Source organism: Puma concolor, chromosome A3 (assembly GCF_028749965.1).
Source record: "Puma concolor isolate L17-30 chromosome A3, mPumCon1.1.hap2, whole genome shotgun sequence".
Lineage (NCBI taxonomy): Eukaryota > Metazoa > Chordata > Mammalia > Carnivora > Felidae > Puma > Puma concolor.
In genome coordinates this window covers 34,212,079-34,235,330 of record NC_141669.1, presented here as the reverse complement: position 1 = coordinate 34,235,330, position 23,252 = coordinate 34,212,079, and the positions used below count along the sequence as shown (strand labels likewise).

Sequence of the window (23,252 nt, the reverse complement as noted above, 5' to 3'; positions counted from 1 at the left end):
TAAAACCAAGACTCTAAGGCACCTTAGATTTGATGAAATCAGTAGATATGCTAATGTTGAAATATTTATAATATTTAATTATGTGAAAAAAAGGTGACAGATAATTATGATACAGTATTTTTATAATATACACATAAGTGTTCGTAAATGAGTAGAAAAAGATTTAAGAAACACACAAAGACACACTCTAAGATATATACAAAACTACTTCTGGGGAGGTGGTAAAGGCAGGGAAGAATGAAGCAAGGGTTGAATATTTTATTACATACTTGGTTTGATTTTTTTAAATGCCAGTTTATCAATTTTGTGACTTGAAACTTAAAAAAAAATGATTATTTGGGGAACACTGTATATATTCTGGTACTACAAGTAAACAATACACAGAGTGGAGCCAGTATATTTCAGTTGATGCTAATTCTTCAAATCCCTGAGTCATGTAGTCTAGAGTAGTGTTTTCCAAATTCTGAATCCAAATCTATTAGTGGATTAAATCAACATAATGGATCACTTCTGCTTCCTTCATCTCTTTCGACAATTTTTCTGTTGGGTTGTTTGTCCTTTTCTTACTGATCTGTGGACTTCCTTAAGAATCCAGCATACTAGGGGGCGCCTGGATGGCTCAGCCAGTTGAGCGCCAGACTTCAGCTTAGGTCATGATCTCGTGCTTCATAGTTTCTGAATTTAAGCTGTCCTGTTTGATGTCAGCATGGAGTCCGCTTGGGATCCTCTGCCCCCTCCCCCAATTTCCTCCCCCACTCGCAATCTCTCTCTCTCTCTGTCTCTCTCTCTCTCAAAAATAAATGAACATTATAAAGAATTCAGCATAGTAGTCTTTTGGCAATTTGTATGTTTTGTTTTGTTTTTTTAAGTTTCCTCCAGTTTGTTGCTTGGATTTTCACTTTCATTATAGAGTATCTTAATGAGCAGAACTCCTTAATTTTCATGTAATGAATGTATAGATCTTTTCATGGTATATGTTATTAATGTTATTTTTTGATCCAGTTTAATCAATCCTTATGTCATTACCAACCATATATCTTCTTTAATGACTTATCGCTGAGTTTTAATTTTACTTTAATATTTGAGTCCTCATTCAGTTGGAATTTGTTTATGGTGTAATATAAAATCTCATCACAGGGGCGCCTGGGTGGCGCAGTCGGTTAAGCGTCCGACTTCAGCCAGGTCACGATCTCGCGGTCCGTGAGTTCGAGCCCCGCGTCGGGCTCTGGGCTGATGGCTCAGAGCCTGGAGCCTGTTTTCGATTCTGTGTCTCCCTCTCTCTCTGCTCCTCCCCCGTTCATGCTCTGTCTCTCTCTGTCCCAAAAATAAATAAACGTTGAAAAAAAAAAAATTAAAAAAAAAAAAAATCTCATCACATTACTTCCATATGGAAAATTTACTGTCTCAGCACCATTTTTTGAGAACACAAGGTTTTCCCAATTGGTCTGCAATATTAACTATGTTGTAAGTAAATTATATTGTAATTTCTATATGGATGGTTCTGCTTTGGGGCTCTTAATTTTGTTGTTATTTAGCTTATCTTTCCTTCTGTCAGTTTCCCTATGGCTTTTTTTTGTATCTATAGAATAGTATCTCCAATTTATTATTTTTCTTCAGGAGATTGCAAAATTCTTCAGAGAATTCAGAATCAGAATTCTGTGGTGATTTTTTTCTTGTAAAATTTTAAAAACTCAGCTGTCAACGTATGTTGTGAGTTTTATGTTCCATAAAATGTGGAATTTTATTTGAATTTATTGATGCATTTGGAAAAACAAACTAACATCTTTATGATATTGAGTATTCCATATCACTCTAAGTTTTCATGATGTCTTTGTATCAGAAGCCTCTTGTTTAACATTTCAAATCTTTCAAGTTCTGCCTGTTATTCCAGCCGTTGCTTGGTGACCAGTTTGCACAGGTTTGACATAGGGGCATCCATACTTTTCTTGGATTTGTAACACGTGCTTCTCACTTCTTGCCCATTGAACACACTAGCATGCCTACATGTGCACCCAGGAAGTATGGGAAAAACAATTAAGTAACATTGGTGGAGTCACCTGGATCAGTGAAAAGCAAGGGCTAACGGATAAATGCTTCCCTCTTCCATTCCCCTGTCTACCTGGACGACATAGTATTTCTGCCAGGTAGGGCTGGACATGAAAACCGAAACTTTGCTGCTTGGAAGGGGCTGACTTGATTTGGAATTGAGTGCAAAAAACACATATGTAGTGACAATGTCAGCAAAGTAGCAAACTTTGGAGTAAATGGGTAAGAGAGGACTGCCACTTTGCCAGCCTTAGTGGTAAGCTAACCCTAAGTATGGCAAACTAGCCAGAAATCAACAGAAGAAATCCTCAAAGTGGGAGAACTGAGAGGGACCACCCAGGGTTTTCACATATCCCTCCCTGCTTTGTATTCTGCACACACAGCACAAATTTTCTCCGCACTTCCCTGGGTGACTAGAAGCCTATGAACACACGTAGGGGAGATCTGAGTAAACCAGCAGAAAGTAAAAGCTGGGTCAAACTTGAAAACTGCCTGAACTTTGAATATATTTCCCACCCCACACATAATTTAACCAGCCAAGCATTGAAGCCTTATACCAGATCAAAGTTTCTGAGTACAACCTCATAGCAATTATTAACTGACCACTAAGTTAAGATGACCGTTAGGAAGTAAGGCTAAAAAAAAAAAACAAGAATTTTTTAAAAAATGATGAGAATCATCAGAAAACACATGCCAAGAGGGTGACAGCTTCTGTAGATTATGTCCAGGCATGTTAAATAAATTAAAAAAAAAAACAGCAATAAAAACTCTTGGGGGAAAAATAAAAATCTAGAACAGCTGCAATATATTGTCTAAATGTTCAGTTTTAACAATAGCAAGAACAAAAACCAAACATAAAACATGTAAAGAAACAGAGAAGTGTGACATAATCAGGAAAATAACCAGACAATAGAAACTGACTTTGAGTCCACTAAGGTGTTGGATTTCTTATAGAAACATTTTCAAGTAGCTATTTTAAATGTGTTCAAAGATTTAGAAAAAGCCTTGTTTATAGAATGTAAAGGGAACATAATTAAGAATTACTCCCAAAGTGGGTGCCTGGGTGGCTCAGTCAGTTAAGTGTTCCACCCTTGATTTCAGCTCAGGTCATGATCTCAGGGTTTGTGGGTTCGAGCCCTGTGTCAGGCTCCACACTGGCAGCATGGAGCCTGCTTGGGATCTCTCTCTCTCTCTCTCTCTCTCTCTCTCTCTCTCTCTCTCCCTCTCCCTCTCCCTCTCCCTCTCTCTCTCTCCCTCTCTCTCTCTCTCTCTGTGTGTGTCTTTCTCTCTCCCTCTCTGTCCATCCCCTGCTCTCTCTCTGTCTCTCAAATAAACTTAAAGAGAATTATTCAACAAAAAATGCATCTCCGTAAAGGAATAGAAATTCAAAACAGGGAGGAGGATTCTAGAGTTTTAAAATATAATCAGCAGGTTATCTGGGTGGCCCAGTTGGTTAAGCATCTGATTGAATTTTGGTTCAGGTCGTGGTCTCACAGTTTGTGAGTTTGAGCCCCACATCGGGCTCTGTGCTGACAGCTCCCTTCTTTCTCTGCCCCTCCACTGCTCATGTGCTCTGTCCTGCTCTTTTAAAATAAATGAATAAAAACTTAAAAAAAAATTAACGTACAGTCACCAAATAAAAAAGGTCATTATATGGGCTCAATAGCAGATATGAAATGGTGACTCAGTGAACTTGAGGATTTGTCAATAGAAATTATACACTGTGAAGAAGAGGGAGAACAGATTGAAGAAAAATGGAAGAACCCCAGAGACCAATGGAACAACATCAAACATTCCAACATCCGTGAGGAGGAGGAAACATGTGAAGAGAGGAAAACCAGAAAGGGGTAGGTGGCCTTTGGAGTCAACTTGGCATGTTGTTGCACCTGTCAGTTAGTTGTTCTTTCTTTTTTACTTCTTAAGACTATTCCATTGAAAGATGTATCATACTTGTTTAACCAATCACCAGTTGATGAACACTTGGGCTATTTCATGATTTTGTCATTTATATATCTAGCTGCTGTAAATATTTAGGAATTTGTGAGAATTCTCTATTTTGAACACAAACCCTTCATAAAATGTTTTCCAACCATATTCTCTCTGCACGTGGCTCTCCTTTTTGTTTTGTAGTAGTGTTTTTTAAAGTGTTTTTTAAAGTGTTTTTTAAAGGTCTATAAATTTGATGAAATGTAATTTGTTGATCTTTTCCCCATATAGTTTGTAGTTTCTGTGTTTTATTTAAACAATCTTTGCCTTTCCTATGCTCACATTAGGCCTTCTACTAAAGTTTTTTTTCTAGAACTTTCACAGTTTGAGTTCTCACAGTTAGGTCTGATGCATTTTAATTACTTTTCCGGGTAATGTTCTGCCTTGAACACCACTTATGTGGTGGTCCTTTCTCTGGCTTTAAGTAGTGTTTTCACAACATGAGCTCTCATCAGTACTCAGCTGAGGGCTCGAAAAGAACTCTGAAGAGCTCCAGAGCTTTTCTGTTTAGCTCATTTCCGTCTGCTACATTATCCTATTGATCTAGCTACCTTGGCCTCCACAAATTCTCTAGTCTTTCCCTCAACTCGGAAACTGACAAGTTCTGTTTGGCTTCCCCCTCCCTATGCTGCAGCCTGGGGACCTCCTCTAGGCAATACGTTGGGGCAATCTTAGGGCACAGCTCAATTGTTTTCCTTTTTAAAATGTTTTTTTTTTTTTTAATGTTTTATTTACTTTTGAGAGAAAGGGAGAAAGAGGCAGAGTATGAGGGGCAGAGGGAGAGAGAGAGAGAGAGAGAGGGAGACACAGAATCCAAAGAAGGCTCCAGGCTCTGAGCTGTCAGCACAGAGCCCGACGTGGGGCTTGAACCCACGAACCGTGAGATCATGACCTGAGCTGAAGTCGAACGCTTAACCGACTGAGCCACCCAGGCGCCCCTGTTTTCCTTTTTTCAGGACTCACAGTCCTGTGCTGTTTATTGTCCAGTGCCTGAGAGTTGTTGTTGCCAGTAGTTTCCCCAGTGTTTTTAGTTGTTTAAAAATGGAAGGATACATCTAATAAAATGTGAAGTTCCCAAGCAAAGTTCTTATCCTTAGAATCTCAAAAATCTTAGAAATTAGGGCCAAACAAATATAAATAACACAAGTATCAGAAAATACACTGTGAATGGAACTTATTTATAGCAACTTAAATTGGATTTCAAAAAAGAGAGATATAGATGGGAAATGGGAAAGTTTCATAGAATCTCTTAAATTTTAAGGCTAATGATGACTTGTGTAGTAGACAAGAACATTTAAAGTTTGCAGGAAAGAGCTTGATCCGAGGCACAAGGGGAAGCATGAATGAATGATCTGAGCACCAGTAGAAGGAGACAGAAGAAATATTTAGCTGCAGTGGGCCAGATAATATCAAATCTTGGTGCACTGTGTTGTGACGTTGACAGAGAAAGGACTTTTGTTTTTATCTGTTATCTTAACTATTCATCTGGCTGTGGTGTGGCAATGAAGATAGAGATTCAAAATAAAGGAGACAATTTATTTTATTTTATTTTATTTTATTTTATTTTATTTTATTTTTCAATATATGAAATTTATTGTCAAATTGGTTTCCATACAACACCCAGTGCTCATCCCAAAAGGTGCCCTCCTCAATACCCATCACCCACCCTCCCCTCCCTCCCACCCCCCATCAACCCTCAGTTTGTTCTCAGTTTTTAAGAGTCTCTTATGCTTTGGCTCTCTCCCACTCTAACCTCTTTTTTTTTTTCCTTCCCCTCCCCCATGGGTTTCTGTTAAGTTTCTCAGGATCCACATAAGAGTGAAAACATATGATATCTGTCTTTCTCTGTATGGCTTATTTCACTTAGCATCACACTCTCCAGTTCCATCCACGTTGCTACAAAAGGCCATATTTCCTTCTTTCTCATTGCCACGTAGTATTCCATTGTGTATATAAACCACAATTTCTTTATCCATTCATCAGTTGATGGACATTTAGGCTCTTTCCATCATTTGGCTATTGTTGAGAGTGCTGCTATAAACATTGGGGTACAAGTGCCCCTATGCATCAGCACTCCTGTATCCCTTGGGTAAATTCCTAGCAGTGCTATTGCTGGGTCATAGGGTAGGTCTATTTTTAATTTTTTGAGGAACCTCCACACTGTTTTCCAGAGTGGCTGCACCAGTTTGCATTCCCACCAACAGTGCAAGAGGGTTCCTATTTCTCCACATCCTCTCCAGCATCTATAGTCTAACGGAGACAATTTAAATGTCTGCTGCAATCCAGGCATACTTGTTCGTATGCAGTTGTGGAACAAAACCTAAGAGGAAGAAAGTATTTTGGGGATGTCTTCAAAGGTTGAAACAAGAGGATGTGGTGACCAGTTAGATGTAATGGTAGAACAAAAGTGAACTAATATGAACATAAAGCATGTTGGGGAGAAGGCATTGTATTTTGAAAATGCCTCTTTAGCTTTATTTGTAGAGTTCACCAAAATAGCCATGTTAGAGTAAACTGGAAGAAAATGGAACCGTGTTCAGACCCAATCATCATATTGTAACATATGCAACTTATGATTGTATTATGTATAAACGTATATAAAATACATTGTGATATATGCAATTAATTCCATTTTCCTGTTCAGTGATTCTGTTTACTTTCTATAGTACAGCTGAGAAAGGTTTCCAGTTTCTACAACAGAAAATCTTAAAAATGATTTATCCAGACTAACAGGGAAGAGGGACTGTGAAAACATAATGATCCGTAAACCAAGGCTGGATGTTTCCTGCAAATCTCAGTCTTGCTTGGGGTTAACGCAGAGTCATAAGAGCTACTGGCAACTGGGACGGGTGTTTGATTTCTGAGGGCAGTACCACAGGGAGGCATAATGGGATGGTGTACTTCTCAATGAATATTAGAGTTAGTGGAAATATGGCTCTTACTTGGTTTGCACACCACATGTGAGAAGAAAGGGCAAAGAGGAAGGAAGTGGGTTGAGATGGTTTTAGCTGTTAGGTCTGTTTTTAAGTGCTAAAGACATCGCTCTTCTTGGAAAAGTCAGGCTTGATGTCTGGAGTGCTGAGCTGCAAAGCTAAGGCAGGCCTTCTGCCCCTTTAGTGTATAATAATACTTTTGTCCATTTTCACTTCAGATCTGAATTTTCCTTTCCTTGACATCTTATTAATTCATTCTTCTGGGGAGTCTTTCAAAGAGGAAAACTCATCCTGAGGAAAAAAAAAATCAAGCCAAGTCTAATTGACTAAACTTTCCTAGTGCTCAGTGCTGAGAAGCAAACCTTTCAAGTTTTTGCCAATTGGCAGGAGTTTTAATGACAGGCTTCCAGGATCAAAGCAAACCTTTTAACTTCTTTTAACAGTAAATTCAGTGGTGACTATTGACATGTAAAACATTCTCCATGGCAGACACAGAAATCTGAGATTAGTTGAATATTACCATGTATCCTATGCGGAGGACAGCTCAGTATGCTCCCCATTAACCCAACAATAAAACATCAGAGCCAAAGAGGGAAGAGAGCCCATATAATTGTTTGGCTAGGAAATGTTGAGGAATAAGCACTTACAAATCACACAGTTGGTATGGGACTATAATGGCACATTCACTGAAACACCAATAATTAAAAAGAAACTACTGTGGAAATGAAACAAGCGTACAGGAAATGCATTTGCTTCTAAAAGGCACTATTCCCTTTCGATTTCAAGAGAGGTGACATCAAATGAGAGTAGAGGGTGTGGGGGCAGAAGTCAAATGATCTGTTGTCTAGCCCCTACTTTGTTAGTCCAGTGTTGTGGTTTTAGTCAAATCACTTATCCTGGCTGCGTCTCAGGTCCTTGATTTTTCAAATCAATAAGTTAGATAAAAACTTTCACATTCTAAATTTGCACAGAGCTGTGATTTTACCTTTTTGAAAATTATACTTTAACAGCATCTTGGCTGAATTCATAGCTCTCTGGTCACTCTCAGAACATTTTCAATCTAGTCTAGATGAAAACTATAATCGCTCATCTAATTTATTTTTTTAATATTTTTAATCTTTATTTTTGAGAGAGAGAGAGAGAGAGAGAGAGAGGGAGAAAGAAAGAAAGAAAGAAAGAAAGAAAGAAAGAAAGAAAGAAAGAAAGAGAAAAGCAACGTGTGAACGGAGGTGGGGGAGAGGCAGAGAGAGAGGGAGACCCAGAATCAGAAGCAAGCTCCAGGGCTTGATGCGGGGCTCAAACTCACAAACCGTGAGATCATGACCTGAGCCAAAGTCAGATGCTCAACCGACTAAGCCACCCAGGTGCTCCAGTCTCTCATCTAATTTAAATCCCCTCATCTCCTTCATCACTACTCAGGCCACAGTGTAAGACTTAAAGGGGGAAGAGGGGTTGGTCTGCATTTTAGTATTCCTACTTTTCCCTGAACATATTGTTTTGTACTTAATAATATTAGAAATTGAGAGGAAAGAATGGAAAATGCTGGCCTCTTGCCTCTACTTAACGGTCTCTACCATCGTCTTAGGGGTAGCATGCTATGTGGCAAGCACACAAATACTAGTCCTCCCAATGGGATCATGTTTGAGTTCAATGAGAAGTGTCACGGGTAGGGCCTCTCGTGGTTCAGGCCCCTCATGTGGGAGATAAACTCTGGCTCGATATCTTCCCATCCCATTCCTGAACATTACGCTTCAGATTCATATCCTGCTTTATCCTTATGCAGAGTACCCCTGAGCAGAGTACCAAAATTATGGCTCACGCCCCTTGAACCATGGGAAGCTCATGCATCTAGGTCACCCCACTTAACCTACTTTCCATCGTCCAGATGGGTGTAGGGCAGACCTGACTGGTTAAGTACATCTATAACCAGGATGTAGGTGCTAGTCTGTCCTTCCACAGACTCTCCAATCTTGAAAACTGATTCTTTTAGAACCTTCTTCCTTCGGTTTATGTGGTAGGTAGTATCATGCCTCCTCCAAAGATGTCCCACAACCCAATCCCAAGAACCTGTGACTATGTTATGTTACACGGCAAAGAGGAATTAAGGCTGAAGATGCAATTGAGGTTACTAATCAGCTGACCCTACAACTGGGAGATCATCCTGGATTATCTGCAATCATAAGGGTCTATGAAAATAGAAGAGGGAAGAGTCAGAGTCAGAGTATAATGATGTGAGACAGTCTCAACTCATGTTATTGGCTTTGATGATGAGGAAAGAGACCATGGAACATGGAATGTGGATGGCCTGTAGCAGCTGGAAAAGGCAAGGAAATGGATTCTCTTGTAAAGCCTCCAGAAAGGAATGCCACCCTACTGATATCTTAATCTTAGCCAGTGAGGCCCATTTTGGACTTCCCAACTAAAGAACTATAACATAATAAATACGTGTTGTTTTAAGCCAGTAAGTTTGTGATAAATTGTTATGGCAGTTCCAGCTTAAATAGGCTTGAAGAACCCACTATTCCTTTTCCCTTCCTATCCTCACAGTCTGGTATCCAAAGATTCTCAAAATCCTAGTCTTCCGCTTACATAGGTAGTGGGAGAGAGGGGGAACTGCTGGGTGTAAGATTCCCTAACCCCTAGAAAGTGTGAAAGAGGTGTGTCAGGCTCCCTAGTCTCTCTTTGGAATGTGGCACCCACTGTTTCAGCTTTGGGAATTTAACTGCAAGTTTAAGATGATAGGAAAGGATCTATCAAGCTAGACTAAATATGGGAGAGAGAGGAATTTGGTCTAAAAAGCTGTGGCTAAGTGTCACAGGCTTATCTTGGGTATTTGTTTAAAATAATGATTAATGGGGGCGCCTGGGTGGAGCAGTCGGTTAAGCGTCCGACTTCAGCCAGGTCACGATCTCGCGGTCCTTGAGTTCGAGCCCCGCGTCGGGCTCTGGGCTGATGGCTCAGAGCCTGGAGCCTGTTTCCGATTCTGTGTCTCCCTCTCTCTCTGCCCCTCGCCCGTTCATGCTCTGTCTCTCTCTGTCCCAAAAATAAATAAACGTTGAAAAAAAAATTTAAAATAATGATTAATGAATCTTATTCCAAACTTATCTAATCAATTATCTCTAGGGATGAAAGCTCAAAGCAAATGTTTTATACCTTCCAACACTCAAAAACTTGATAAACCCTGTCACAGAGGAATACATGTCTTCACCTCACTTCTCACTGTTACAGAAGCCTATAAGCCTACAAACAAAGCTTTTGTTTTTATAGCTAGATTAATGAAGGAACCAGTAAAATGTAACTGATTCAAAGAACATTTTAGAAGCTAGTGTATTTATAGGAGGATAAGATTGCTGGGTTATATACAAAACTGATAAATGTCTAACAGGGCCATGTATCTTTAAGGTTATATGTTTCATTAGGAATTATATTGCTCATGTACAAAAAACTACAAGTTTACAAGTAACTTTACTATTTCTTGGAACTTCAATTAGGCATAAACAGTGAAATGAACAAAGATCATACTCTTAGATAGTACCCGAGTGACTTCTGTCTCTGTACAACATTGAAGGAATGTACTGTATACCTTTTGGTGCCTTATTTTCAAGTTTTAGAGTGTGAGTGGGGGAGGAGAAGAGAGAAACAGAGGGAGACACAGAATCTGAAGCCGGATCCAGGCTCTGAGCTGTCAGCACAGAGTCTGACATGGGGCTGAAACTCATGAAGTGCAAGATCATGACCTGAGCCGAAGTCAGATGCTTAATCGACTGAGCCACCCAGGCATCCCACTAGCAATATTTTTAAGAATGGGAAAGGAAGAGTCAGATTTTGTGTGAAAGCAATGAGAGGGGGAAGAATTAGTTTTTACCTCACCGAGTTCAAGTGTGACTAGCAAAATACAGCACAAATTTAAGATTATGAAGTGATGACAAAATGTAGTTTAAGGCTGCATTTCCTGAAATGTGACAAATGTGTTTTTCTGTAAAATATAGGATAGTGTTTGTGTATTGCTGACTCCCAAGAGTGGTTTTGTGCCAGGTTGTATCAGACAGAGTCAAGTCAAGTAATGATGAAATCGTCTATCATCATTACTATTTATTTCCTGATGAGATCTAGTCCCTTCTAGGAGTAGCTTACATAAAGAAGTGCAAAACCCTCAGTTTTCAGCCTTTAGCTCACTTAAATGTCTTGTGGGTATCTTTTTGATATTTTGAATTCCGTTTTTACCAACAAGGCATAGTTTAGATGAGTGGTTTATTTTCCCTTACTGGATTCCAAATAACACATCTTTCAGTTTGACTAGATCTTTTCAGAATCGCTAGATGGCATAATTTCTAATATAGGGTTCACATTACTGTGGCCTGTGAAATGTGATGTTAGAACATTTAAATAAGACAAAAATTAAATTTTCTGCCACTAAAATCTGTCTAGCATCTCTAATGATTATGGAAAATAAGTTAAAAATAAATTAAGCAATGATAGGATATAATTCTTGTGTTCTTCCATGTAAGTTGTCAACACTGTTACAAATTTATTTTAAATTATTTTCTCTCAGGTGAAATTGTTTACTTTATCCTTCAGCTTAAGAACAGACTGGTTAGGGTCACTGGATCAATGATTTCCACTTTAAATTGGTTAGAAATCAAATGACTCCTTAGTCCCACATGTGAATATCTTCTGATAAAACAAATTACATGAAATGAAAACATTGAAATTCATGTGTTTTTTAGTAGAACTGAAGAAAACAGAATAATAATGTGGTCCCTTTTGATCTACTGTTTAATCATCATATGATGTGGACCAGTGCCTCATGTGATTTAACATCATGGGAAAGCCCAGTTCATCATTATGACTATTGTAAATATTCTTATTAAATATTTACTTTCCAAACAGCTGTTGGTTAATTGTAACCAGAGGTCAGCATTTAGATAAAAACGAAATTATAGATACCCTTATAGATACCCCTAGTAAATCTACTGTCTCTGAAATGTTGTGTTCATCTTACTGTATATCTTGTGAAGGATGTACAGAATGCAATCATGGGTGACAGTTTTGCTGTTACTCCCATTTATAGAATTTTGATATTGTTTATAAAATAACCTCAACAATTCTTTCTAACTAAAGCATGGATGCTGAGACTCAGTAAGACACCAGGAGAAAGGTAGGCTTGGACTCTTAAAAATGGAGAATGGTGAGTGATATCTCACTACTTTACTTCCAGTCGACCTGTGTTTCTATCTCATGTTGACTCCTGGTCTCCTATAGTTTCTCCAATTATTATAATCCCTTTGTTCTTCACTTTCCAGCAAAGACAGTTGAGATTTACCATCTTGGTTGTCTAATAGCCTGTTCCCCCAACCTTCTTGTGCCCTTTTAATATTGGTGCATCGAGAACCAAACTTTGTTTCAATCCAACTATCCATATTCTGGAGTCACATGGAGGGCTTGTGAAATATAGTGCTGGGATGTACTCCCAGAGAGCCCAATAGAGTTGGTCTGCTTTGGGACCTGAAATTTTCCATTTCTGTCAAGTTCCATTGCTTGTTGATGCTACTCCAGGGACCATGCTTTGAGAGCCATTCTATAATACATATCCTGAGTTATTCTGTGTATCCTTAGGAGGCCATTGTAACTCTTTTAGTTAATCAAGACCACTGGTGGAGTGACATCAGCATCATAGTGGCATAAGACATCCCTAGTTTTGGTCCCCATCCTCAACAACAAAAATTTGGCATCCATCCATGGTTAAGAATGTCTTTGAGGTGGCTGTGGGATCCAGCACCATACTCCAGGGGACTTGGGAAGAGTCTCTTTGGTGCATTGGGTAACAGGCAGATAAACCTCAGTCCTGGCTGTGGACCTCACAGTGGCCCATGAACTGGCTTCAGCCCCTCTTGACCAAGGTCCCTCTTGGCCCTGGAAAACAATGACTTAGAAAATCACTCACAGATGAGAGAGCCTTTGTGGTAGTTCACATTTCCAGAGGAGAAGGTCCACTCTGTAGGAACAAAACATGTGAATTTGGATACTTTGGAATGGTTAAATTATTAGAGACTGAAGGAGGGGACAACGATTTCCAATGTGAAGATAGCAACACAAAATTTTAAGAAACATGAAAAATCAAGGACACAAGATGACATGAAAGGATCACAGTTATCTTCTAGTGACCAAACCCAAATGTATGGCTATGTCTGATTTACCAGATAAAGAATTCAAAAGAACTGTTTTAAGGAAATGCAATGAGCCACAAGAAAACAAAGAAAATTAAATTAAATTAAGAAAATAATACACAACAAAAATGAGATTTTAACAGAGCAATAATAATGAAAGAATCAAATTCTAAAGCTAAAGAATGCAGTGAATAAAATAAAAAAAATGCAATAGATAGCATTAACAGCAGACTGGATCAAGCAGAAGAAAATTTCTGAACAGGAACTTTGCAATTATCCAGTTAGAGGAGAACAAAGAAAAAACAATGAAAAAGAGTGAAAAAGCCCATGTGGTTTATGGGATGCCATCAAGAGGATCAATTTGTGAATCATCTAATTTCCAGAAGGGGAACAGGGAGAAAAGAGAAAGCATGTGTAAAGAAATGATTGAGAACTCCAGTCTGGGAAGAGATTTGGATATTCAAAATTAGGAAGCTTAGGTCACTAAACAAAGTCAACTTAAAGAGATTCACTCCATGACACATTATAATGAAATTGTCAAAACTCAGATGCAAAGCATCTTAAAAGCAAGAGAAAAACAGCCTATAACTTATTGGGGGGGGGGGCGCCTGGGTGTCTCAGTTGGTTAAGTGTCTGACTTCAGCCCAAGTCATGATCTCACAGTTCATGAGTTCAAGCCCCGCATCAGGCTCTGTGCTAACAGCTTGGAGCTAGAGCCTGCTTCGGATTCTGTGTGTCCCTCTCTCTCTGCCCCTCCCCAGGTCACGCTCCACTCTGTCTTTGTCAAAAATAAATTAAAAAACTTAAAAAAAAAAAAAAGAGATAGTTGAATGGTGGTTGCCAGGGGCTGGGATGTAGAGGAATTGGGGCAATGTTGGCCAGAGGGTACAAATTTCCAGTTACAAGATGAATAAGTTCTTGGGATCTAGTGTATAGCACAATGCTTATAGTTAATAGTACCATATTGTATACTTTAAAGTTGCTAAGAGAGTAGATCTTAAATATTCTCACCACAAAAAAGAAATGGTAATTATGTGACATGATGAAGGTATTAACTAAAGCTATGGTAGTAATCACTTTGCAATATATATAAGAGTATCAAATGTAAGCATTGTATGCTTTAAACTTAAATATTATGTGTCAGTGATATCTTAAGCTGGGAAAGTGAAAGGACACTGGGACACATACATATATACACACATACATACATATATACACGTACATATCTAGTTTACAACTTCTTGTGTCCTGAGATCTACCTCATAATTTCTGTGAATTCTGAGAATTTCATAAATTCTATGAATTCCCAAATCATCTTCTCAGTGGCCATTCCAAAACTTTACTGTTTAAAACCCTGGCTTGGGGCGCCTGGGTGGCGCAGTCGGTTAAGCGTCCGACTTCAGCCAGGTCACGATCTCGCGGTCCGTGAGTTCGAGCCCCACGTCAGGCTCTGGGCTGATGGCTCGGAGCCTGGAGCCTGTTTCCGATTCTGTGTCTCCCTCTCTCTCTGCCCCTCCCCCGTTCATGCTCTGTCTCTCTCTGTCCCAAAAATAAATAAAAACGTTGGAAAAAAAAATTTAAAAAAAAAAAAAAAAAAAAAAAAAAACCCTGGCTTACGATGAGATGATGAGACTCCTAGAATAAATAGAAGGCCATCAAGTAGGAATTTGCTTAAATTTAAGATGGTCACCTACTAAAAAATTAATTGTACCCTCCCCGCTTCTTGCTTCCTCTCAGCCCATCTTTCTTCTGTTTTTGTGGAGGAGGTGTTTTTGTGGCTCATTCCATCACTTGTATGCTCAGTTCTATAACTTTTCATTAATCAGGATGCATTCTTAACCTCTTACTCTCCATGGCGTATTTTTCTTCAGCATAAAAATATGATGCAGATCTCTCTTATAGTTATAAAATAAGCCAAAACCCGCTTTTGAAACTGGTAGGAAAATTGGATATCCAGTTTGTTCCATATTCAAAGGAATGAATTTGAACCCTTACCTCCCACCATTTAAAAATGTTAAAATGGACCAAAGACTGGATGGAACATAAGACCTAAAATGATTAAACTCTTAGAAGAAAACATACATATAAATCTTTTTTTTTTTTTAATTAAAAAAAAATTTTTTTTTAACGTTTATTATTTTTGGGACAGAGAGAGACAGAGCATGAACGGGGGAGGGGCAGAGAGAGAGGGAGACACAGAATCGGAAACAGGCTCCAGGCTCTGAGCCATCAGCCCAGAGCCTGACGCGGGGCTCGAACGCACGGAGCGCGAGATCGTGACCTGGCTGAAGTCGGACGCTTAACCGACTGCGCCACCCAGGCGCCCCTAAATCTTAATGACATCAATTAGGCAATGATTTCTGATATATGATACCAGAAGCACAGGCAACAAAAGAAGGAACACATTAATTGGGCTTTATCTACATTGAAGACATTTGTTCTACAAATGACACCATTAAGGTGAAAATTATGTGTGTGCGTGCATACTTCTGCCCATATTTTCCCAACTCTGTATTCAACGTTTATTTATTTTTGGGACAGAGAGAGACAGAGCATGAACGGGGGAGGGGCAGAGAGAGAGGGAGACACAGAATCGGAAACAGGCTCCAGGCTCTGAGCCATCAGCCCAGAGCCTGACGCGGGGCTCGAACTCACGGACCATGAGATCGTGACCCGGCTGAGGTCGGACGCCCAACCGACTGCGCCGCCCAGGCGCCCCCCAACTCTGTATTCAAATATGTGTTGGTAGCTTGAAATTGGTCATGGTGGGAATATTTATAGAATGAAACTCAAACAAATGTTACAAATCAGGGCTGTTTTTTTTCCTTTCTGGAGATGCAGTTGCTAAACATTTACTACATCACCCAAGGCTTTATGGATATATATATATATATATATATATATATATATATATATATATTCTATATTCTATTCTATATTTTATTCTATATTCTATTCTATATTCTATAACTTGTCTCATTGCATGCTCTGACTGGCTTTCTTCCTGTTCTCTCTTTTTGTAGTGATGCTCTCCTCCAATCCATTCTCAGCGCTGTTTTCAGAATCATTTTTTCCCAACATGAATGTGATTGTGACATTTGTTTAAAAATCCATCAATATCTTTGTAATGGAACCAATGTGAATCTGCTCCTTGGTGAGTCACAGATACACCAGGTGGTTGTCGCACAAAGTAAACTTTATTTGCAGCGAATGAGATCATGGAGAATAACTTCCAAAGCTGTGACTCTCTGAGGAAGGATGGGTAGGTTCCTTTTATTTAGGATTAGGATGAATATTGAAAAAGGGGATCCTTCACTTATGCACCTTAAGGAAACATGCCTGTACATACATTCTATGTTATATAAATGAGGCTTGTGCTCCTCCTTGGGTTGAGATTTTAGTGTTATAGTGAGGTAAAGGTAATTGTTGGTCATTCTGTTTTTTTTTTTTTAAGTGTTTGTTTATTTTTCAGAGCAGGGGGAGGGGGAGACAGAGAGGGAGACAGAGAATCCCAAACAGGCTCCCTGTTGTCAGCCCAGAGCCTCACGCAGGGCTCAAACTCACAACTGTGAGATCAGGAGCTAAGCCGAAATCAAGAGATGCTTAACTAACTCAGTCACCCAGATGCCTCTTGTCTGTCATTCTAGAGGTCACTCCATGGTCTATCTGCACAGGCACCAGTTGGAGAGTTACATTCAAACTGGTCTGGGTCGTCTGGGCTGGCTGGCGGTCTTGTTAGGGCAGTTGCTATTGCTTAAAGGGTGGTTGTGCTTTCCATTTGCCTGAATTAAGAGAAGAGCTTAAGGAAAAATGTGGGACAAACGTCTGTGAGTACAAGCAGGTTGGCAGTAAAGGTCAGGTCTTGGGTTTTAGCTGGTGACATCTTCACATCACGTTCAGGATAAATAGTGTCAGGTCATTTCAGATTCCTTCCTCTCCTTGAAGTTTTTCCTGTTTCTTTGAAGTACTACTTGATGGCATCAGGCCCTCCCTTGCTTTTGGGTCTATGTACCTGGAATCCCTTTGTGAAGTCTTTTTCTTCTTTTTCTGTATGGTGTACTCATTTGTTCTAAGGCTTACTAAGTCAGGACATTGCTTCTGGAGAGACCTCTTGTTTTTCTCTCCTCCTGGGCTACGCTCCCTTCTTGCCCCCAAGACTGTGGATAAACTGTACTTTCTGTCTCCTTTAACCTTAACAGCTTTGATTTGGTATATTAACTTCCTTACTTCTCATTACAACCAGCTTCTTGATGGGAAGGCTGAGGTTTTATTTATTTATTTATTCTCAGCATCTAGCATATTTTAGAACATTATAGGTGATAAAAGATGATTTTGAAGCATGTTGAATTTTGAAGAGAAAAGTTTATTTTAAAAAGAACATACCGCATTTGGGAGCGATAGCATAGATGGTTTGAAGTGTTTAAAAACTTGTCATGATTGAATTGCATAGCATTTATTGAAAAGGGACAGAAAAGGCCAATATGAAGGACTTGAGTAGAGGATTTACCATAAGAGTGACTGTTTACATTTGAATAACTTTGCATTTGAGTACTTGTATTTGTGATGAAATACTAAAGGAAAACAAATTCTAATTAAGATGACAAATCTTCATTGTCATAAGTGTAATGAAAAATGTCTAGAGATTTTTCTTTAAATATTGACTTCACAGAGGTAAGTTATGACATTAGGCCATTTGAACTTCAAGAATATTTATTCCTAAGACTGTCAATTTAAAACTCCAAGAAAGGTGAATAAGATAAATTAAAGTTCCTTTAACAACTTTAAAAGTTTAATCATGGTGTAACATTAAATATGTTAGAGAAAAGCATAGATAATAAACTCACTGCTTGATCAAATCATATGTTTCAGATTTATTCTTCCTTTATATAATATTAAATATTGCTATATGTTATGCTAAATGCTAGAGAGTTCAGAAAAGGCTAGAAGACTTTTTATCTTGGGGTTCATGGCTTAATGGGAGAGAATAGTTCTAGCCAGAAAGAATGAAAGGTATGGTTATTTGTTAGGTCAGTGTATCTTGATGATGACGGTGACAGTGATGGTGACATGATGACAACTGTGGGGACAATAATGATAGCTGTGCTTGTTGAGTAAACATTTTGTTTCAGGTGATTTGCATATTGAATCCTCATTGGCTCGTCTTAATTCTGCAAGGAAAATCCTTTTTAATCCTCCTTTTTTATTAAAAACATTTTTTTTAATGTTTATTTATTTTGGAGAGACAGAGAGAGAGAGAGGGAGAGGGAGAGGGAGGAACCGAGAGGGACACAGAATCCGAAGTAGGCTCCAGGCTTTGAGCTGTCAGCATAGAGCCCTATGCGGGGCTTGAACTCATAAGCTGTGAGATCATGACCTGAGGTTTAACCAACTGAGCCACCCAGGTGCCCCTTTAATCCTCCTTTTTTAGATGATAAATCTGCATTTCAGAGAGAAATTATGTAACTTTCTTTCAAATGGTAAATAGTACATTTATTCTTAAACAGCAGATAGTAGATTTAGGTTTCCAACAAGATCTAACTTTACAGTCCAGTTTTCCTAATATTCCCTGGAATTTGAATCAAAATGAGCGAGATGAGTTTTAGTTCTTTTCCCACTTCCTTTTTTTTTAATTTTTTTTTTCAACGTTTATTTATTTTTGGGACAGAGAGAGACAGAGCATGAACGGGGGAGGGGCAGAGAGAGAGGGAGACACAGAATCGGAAACAGGCTCCAGGTTCTGAGCCATCAGCCCAGAGCCCGACGCGGGGCTCGAACTCACGGACCGCGAGATCGTGACCTGGCTGAAGTCGGACGCTTAACCGACTGCGCCACCCAGGCGCCCCCTTTTCCCACTTCCTATTGGGTTAGAGAACTTTAGTCCATGAACCCGTATTCAAGTTGGCTTTCTCATCAGTGAAATGGAGATAATAGTATCTGTCTTGTTTATATCATAGGACTTTTATAAAGACTGAATGGACAGAAGATGTGAAAACTTTTATTCTTTAAGTATAAAGCCCTTTTGTGAATAATTCTTGAAGTGTACCAACATATGTTGTCATCATAAATAATATACAAAAATATAATAATTGACATTTTTTTCTAAAACTCTACTTCTGGTATTTTCAGAGTTCCAAGGACACAGCAGAACAAATGATATAAATGAGTTATGTTGTATGCAGGCTATTAACTGTAAGAAGAAAAGTTTCTTTCCAGAATTGATTTTTAGATGTTGGTAATCTGAAATGTGATTACTAATTTTCCAGGTCCTACCTCCCAACCCGGTATTTCTGAATATTGTACTCTTATGGAAATTTTCAGGCTGCTTTATGTGCTATTTATTGTTAGGTGAGGACTGACATGAATTATGGTTAGCCACATCCAAGGATGAGTTTGAGGTAGAGCTTGAAATGGACGCAGTGTGGCTCTGTCCCAAAAGTCAAACAGTAATGTCAAGACCTGAAAATGTTTGCTTGAGTCTTTGGCCTACATAAAATGTATACTTCTCTTTAGTTCTTTTTTTTTTTTTTTTTTTTTTTTTTTTAATATTTTTCAGTTTTAGTGACAAATAATTGACATGCATGGATAAAGAAGATGTGGTTTATATGTACAATGGAATACTACTTGGCTATGAGAAAGAATGAAATCCTGCCATTTGCAGCAATGTAGCTGGAACTAGAAGGTATTATGGTAAGTGAAATAAGTCAGTCAGAGAAAGATATATATTTTCACTCATGTGAAATGTGGAACTTGAGAAATGTAAAGACCATGGGGGAAAGGACGAGGGAAAAATAGTTACAAACAGAGATGGAGGGAGGCAACCCATAAGAGGCTTTTAAATACAGAGGACAAACTGAGGGTAGACTGGGGGTAGGGGTGGGGAGAGGGGAAAATGGGTGATGGGCATTGAGGAGGGCACTTGTTGGGATGAGCACAGGGTGTTGTAGGTAAGCGATGAACCATGGGAATCTACCCCCAAAACCAAGAGCACACTGTACTCATTGTATGTTAGCCAATTTGACCATAGATTATATTTAAAAAAAGAAATAATTGACATGCATCATTATATAAGTTTAAGGCATACAGCATGTTGGTTTGATTTACATATATTGTAAAATGATTACCATAATTGGTTCAGCTGACATCCATCTTCTCATATAGACAAAAGAAAAAGAAAAAGACAGAAAAAAGGAAAAAAAAAAAGTCTCCTTGTGATGAGAACTCATAAGGTTTACTCTCTTAGCAACTTTGCTGTCTGTCATACAGCGGTGTTAGCTGTAGTCATTATGCTGTTCATCTTAAAATGGGAAGTGCGTGTCTTTTGACAACGTTCCTCCAATTTCCCTCCCTCTCTTTAGTTCTTAATATCAATATTTAGTGTAATTGGTTTTTTTAGGAAGCAACTTTTTAGAATCCTCTCATCACAGGAACAAGTTCCTTAGCCATTCTAAATGACATCAGAATATATATCTGCAGCTCAAAAAATGAGAAAATCTAATCACAACCCAAAGATTTCTTTAAAAAAATTTTAATTCTAGTGTACTTAACAAACAGTGTTATATTAGTTTCAGGTGAATGATGTAGTGATTCAGCAATTTCACATATTACTTAGTGCTCATCATGATAAGTGTACTCCTAATCCTCTGTATATATTTCACCCATCCCCCACCTCCTTCCCGCTGGTAGCCATCAGTTTGTTCTCTGTAGTTAAGAGTCTGTGTTTTGGTTTGTCTCTCTGTATTTTTTTCTTTGTTTCTTAAATTCCACGTATGAGGGAATCCTATGGTATTTGTCTTTCTCTGGTTTGTTTCACATAGCATTTTACTGCCCCATCCATGTTGTTGCAAATGGCAAGATCTCATTTTTTATGGCTCAATAATATTCCATTTTGTATATATACCACTTCTTCTTTATTCATCTCTTGATGGACATTTGGGCTGGTTCCATAGTTTAGCTATTGTAAATAATGCTGCATTAAACATAGGGGTGCATATATCCCTTTGAATTAGTGTTTTCATATTTTTAGGGTAAATACCCTATAATGGAATTATTAGATCATATGGTAGTTCTATTTTTAATTTTTGAGGAAAACCTCCATACTGTTTTCCACAGTAGCTATACCAGTTTGCATTCCAAACAACAGTGCATGAGGGTTCTTTTTTCTCCATATCCTCACCAACACTTACTGTTTTTTTGAATTTTTGATTTGAGCCATTTAGACAGGTGTGAGGTTGTTTTGATTTGCATTTTCCTGATGATGAGGTTGTTGAACATCTTTTCGTATGTCTTTTGGCCATCTGTATGTCTTCTTCAGAGAAATGTCTGTTTCTGTCTTCTGCCCATGTTCTAATTGGATTTTTTTTTTTTTTTGGTGTTGAGTTATATAAATTCTTTATATATTTTGGATCTTAACCCTTTATTAGATATGTCATTTGAAAATATCTTCTCCCATTCAGTCTTTTAGTTTTGTTGGTTGTTTCCTTTGCTGAGCAGAAGCTTTTTATTTTGATGTTGTCCCAAAAGTTTAATTTGGCTTGTTTCCCTTGCCTCAGGAGACACATCTAGAAAGATGTTGTTATGGCTGATATCAGGTAGATTACTGCCTGTGCTCTCTTCTAGGATTTTTATGGTTTTAGTCTCACATTTAGGTCCTTAATCCATTTGAGTTTATTTTTATGTATGGTATAAGTAGGTGGTTCAGTTTCATTCTTTTGTATATAGCTATCCCATTTTCCCAGCATCATTTGTTGAAGAGACTGTCTTTTTCCCACTGCATCTTCTTGCTTCCTTTGTCAAAGATTAATTGGCCATATAATTGTGGGTTTATTTCTGGGCTTTCTATTATGTTCAATTGATCTATGTCTATTTTTGTGCCAGTACCATACTGTTTTGATTACTACAGCTTTGTAATGTAACTTGAAGTCTGGAATTGTGATACCTCCAACAATCCAAGAATTTCTGAAGAAGATCTGGAAACTGATGGTTATGTGTAGGCCGCATTGTGTTTAACAAGAAAACATCTTTGAGGAACAATGCGCAGAATCCCTTGTTGTTGTTGTTTTATATTTCATAGCAGCTGAGGACGTCTTAGAAATCATTTTAACCATAAAGCACAGAGCCTTTGCAAATTAGCAGAAAGAAAATAAAAAGGACAATCAGAAGGGATTGTTCTATACTGATCTATTCAGTCTCCAAATTTATATCCATGAAAAATACTCTGTCTCCTTTTGACACAGGTATTCTGCTCTCCTTGGTTTTTCCCATAGTTCTGGCCATGTGGGTATTTGGAAATAGATAAATCAAAAAGAGCTTAAGCACTGAAATGGGTATTTAGTGTTATAACTGGTACAAGTTAAAGGCTGTTATGCAACTACTTTGTAAATACTGGCAGCACTCACCTGTGTATTTTTCATCCTGGGTATGTATTTGTTTGATCAGCATGATTTTCAGCTGCTGCCATTTCCAGGACAAATATGTATATGTAAGGCTGTGTGTAAGGCACTAAACTATTAATGCTCTGGGTTAGTTAATGATAGACAATGTTAGTAATTAAAGTGCTTGTTAAAATACACTCTAGTATTTCAGTATTACATCATTCTTTTGATGTTTATGAACATAATAGTTTCTTAGATTTGTGGAAAATGCAATGGATTGCATGCATTAATTTCACTGGCCGAAGAAAAGACCATTTTCTACTCTCAAACTTCTTCCGTCTGGCGCTGATGACTGAAATTTCTATCCCAGAAGATAAAATAAGATATTCCAGACACAGAAATACAGGTTTTCAAGATGTAGCTCTGGGAATGCCTATGTAATTTCTCACATTTATTCAGTCCAACATGTAAATATCTGTCTTTTGGGCTTTCCCGAGGCTGGGAGAAAGAAAGAATGAGTGGAGAATAATGGAAAAATTCTAAGATTGTGCAGTGTTGCCTACAACTGTTATACTTCTGTCACTAGCAATGTATGCATGAAGAATATTAACTAAATTTCTCAATGCATTAGTAATTCAGTTTTTTACTAAAATGGCCCGGTGTATTGTATACATGCTTTTTTATACATAGACTTAGAATTGAAAGGCAGGCAGTGTGTTTCTATTTCAGAAGTCAAACAGCAACATCCA

The 23,252-nt window shown here is 38.3% G+C and overlaps 1 long non-coding RNA gene across 2 annotated transcripts in view; it reads left to right on the top strand.

Annotated features, from left to right (window-relative positions):
* LOC147582354 (uncharacterized) overlaps positions 1-23,252 on the top strand; it is an 862,122-nt gene that overhangs the window by 173,871 nt on the left and 664,999 nt on the right. The gene's annotated exons all lie outside the window — the stretch shown is intronic.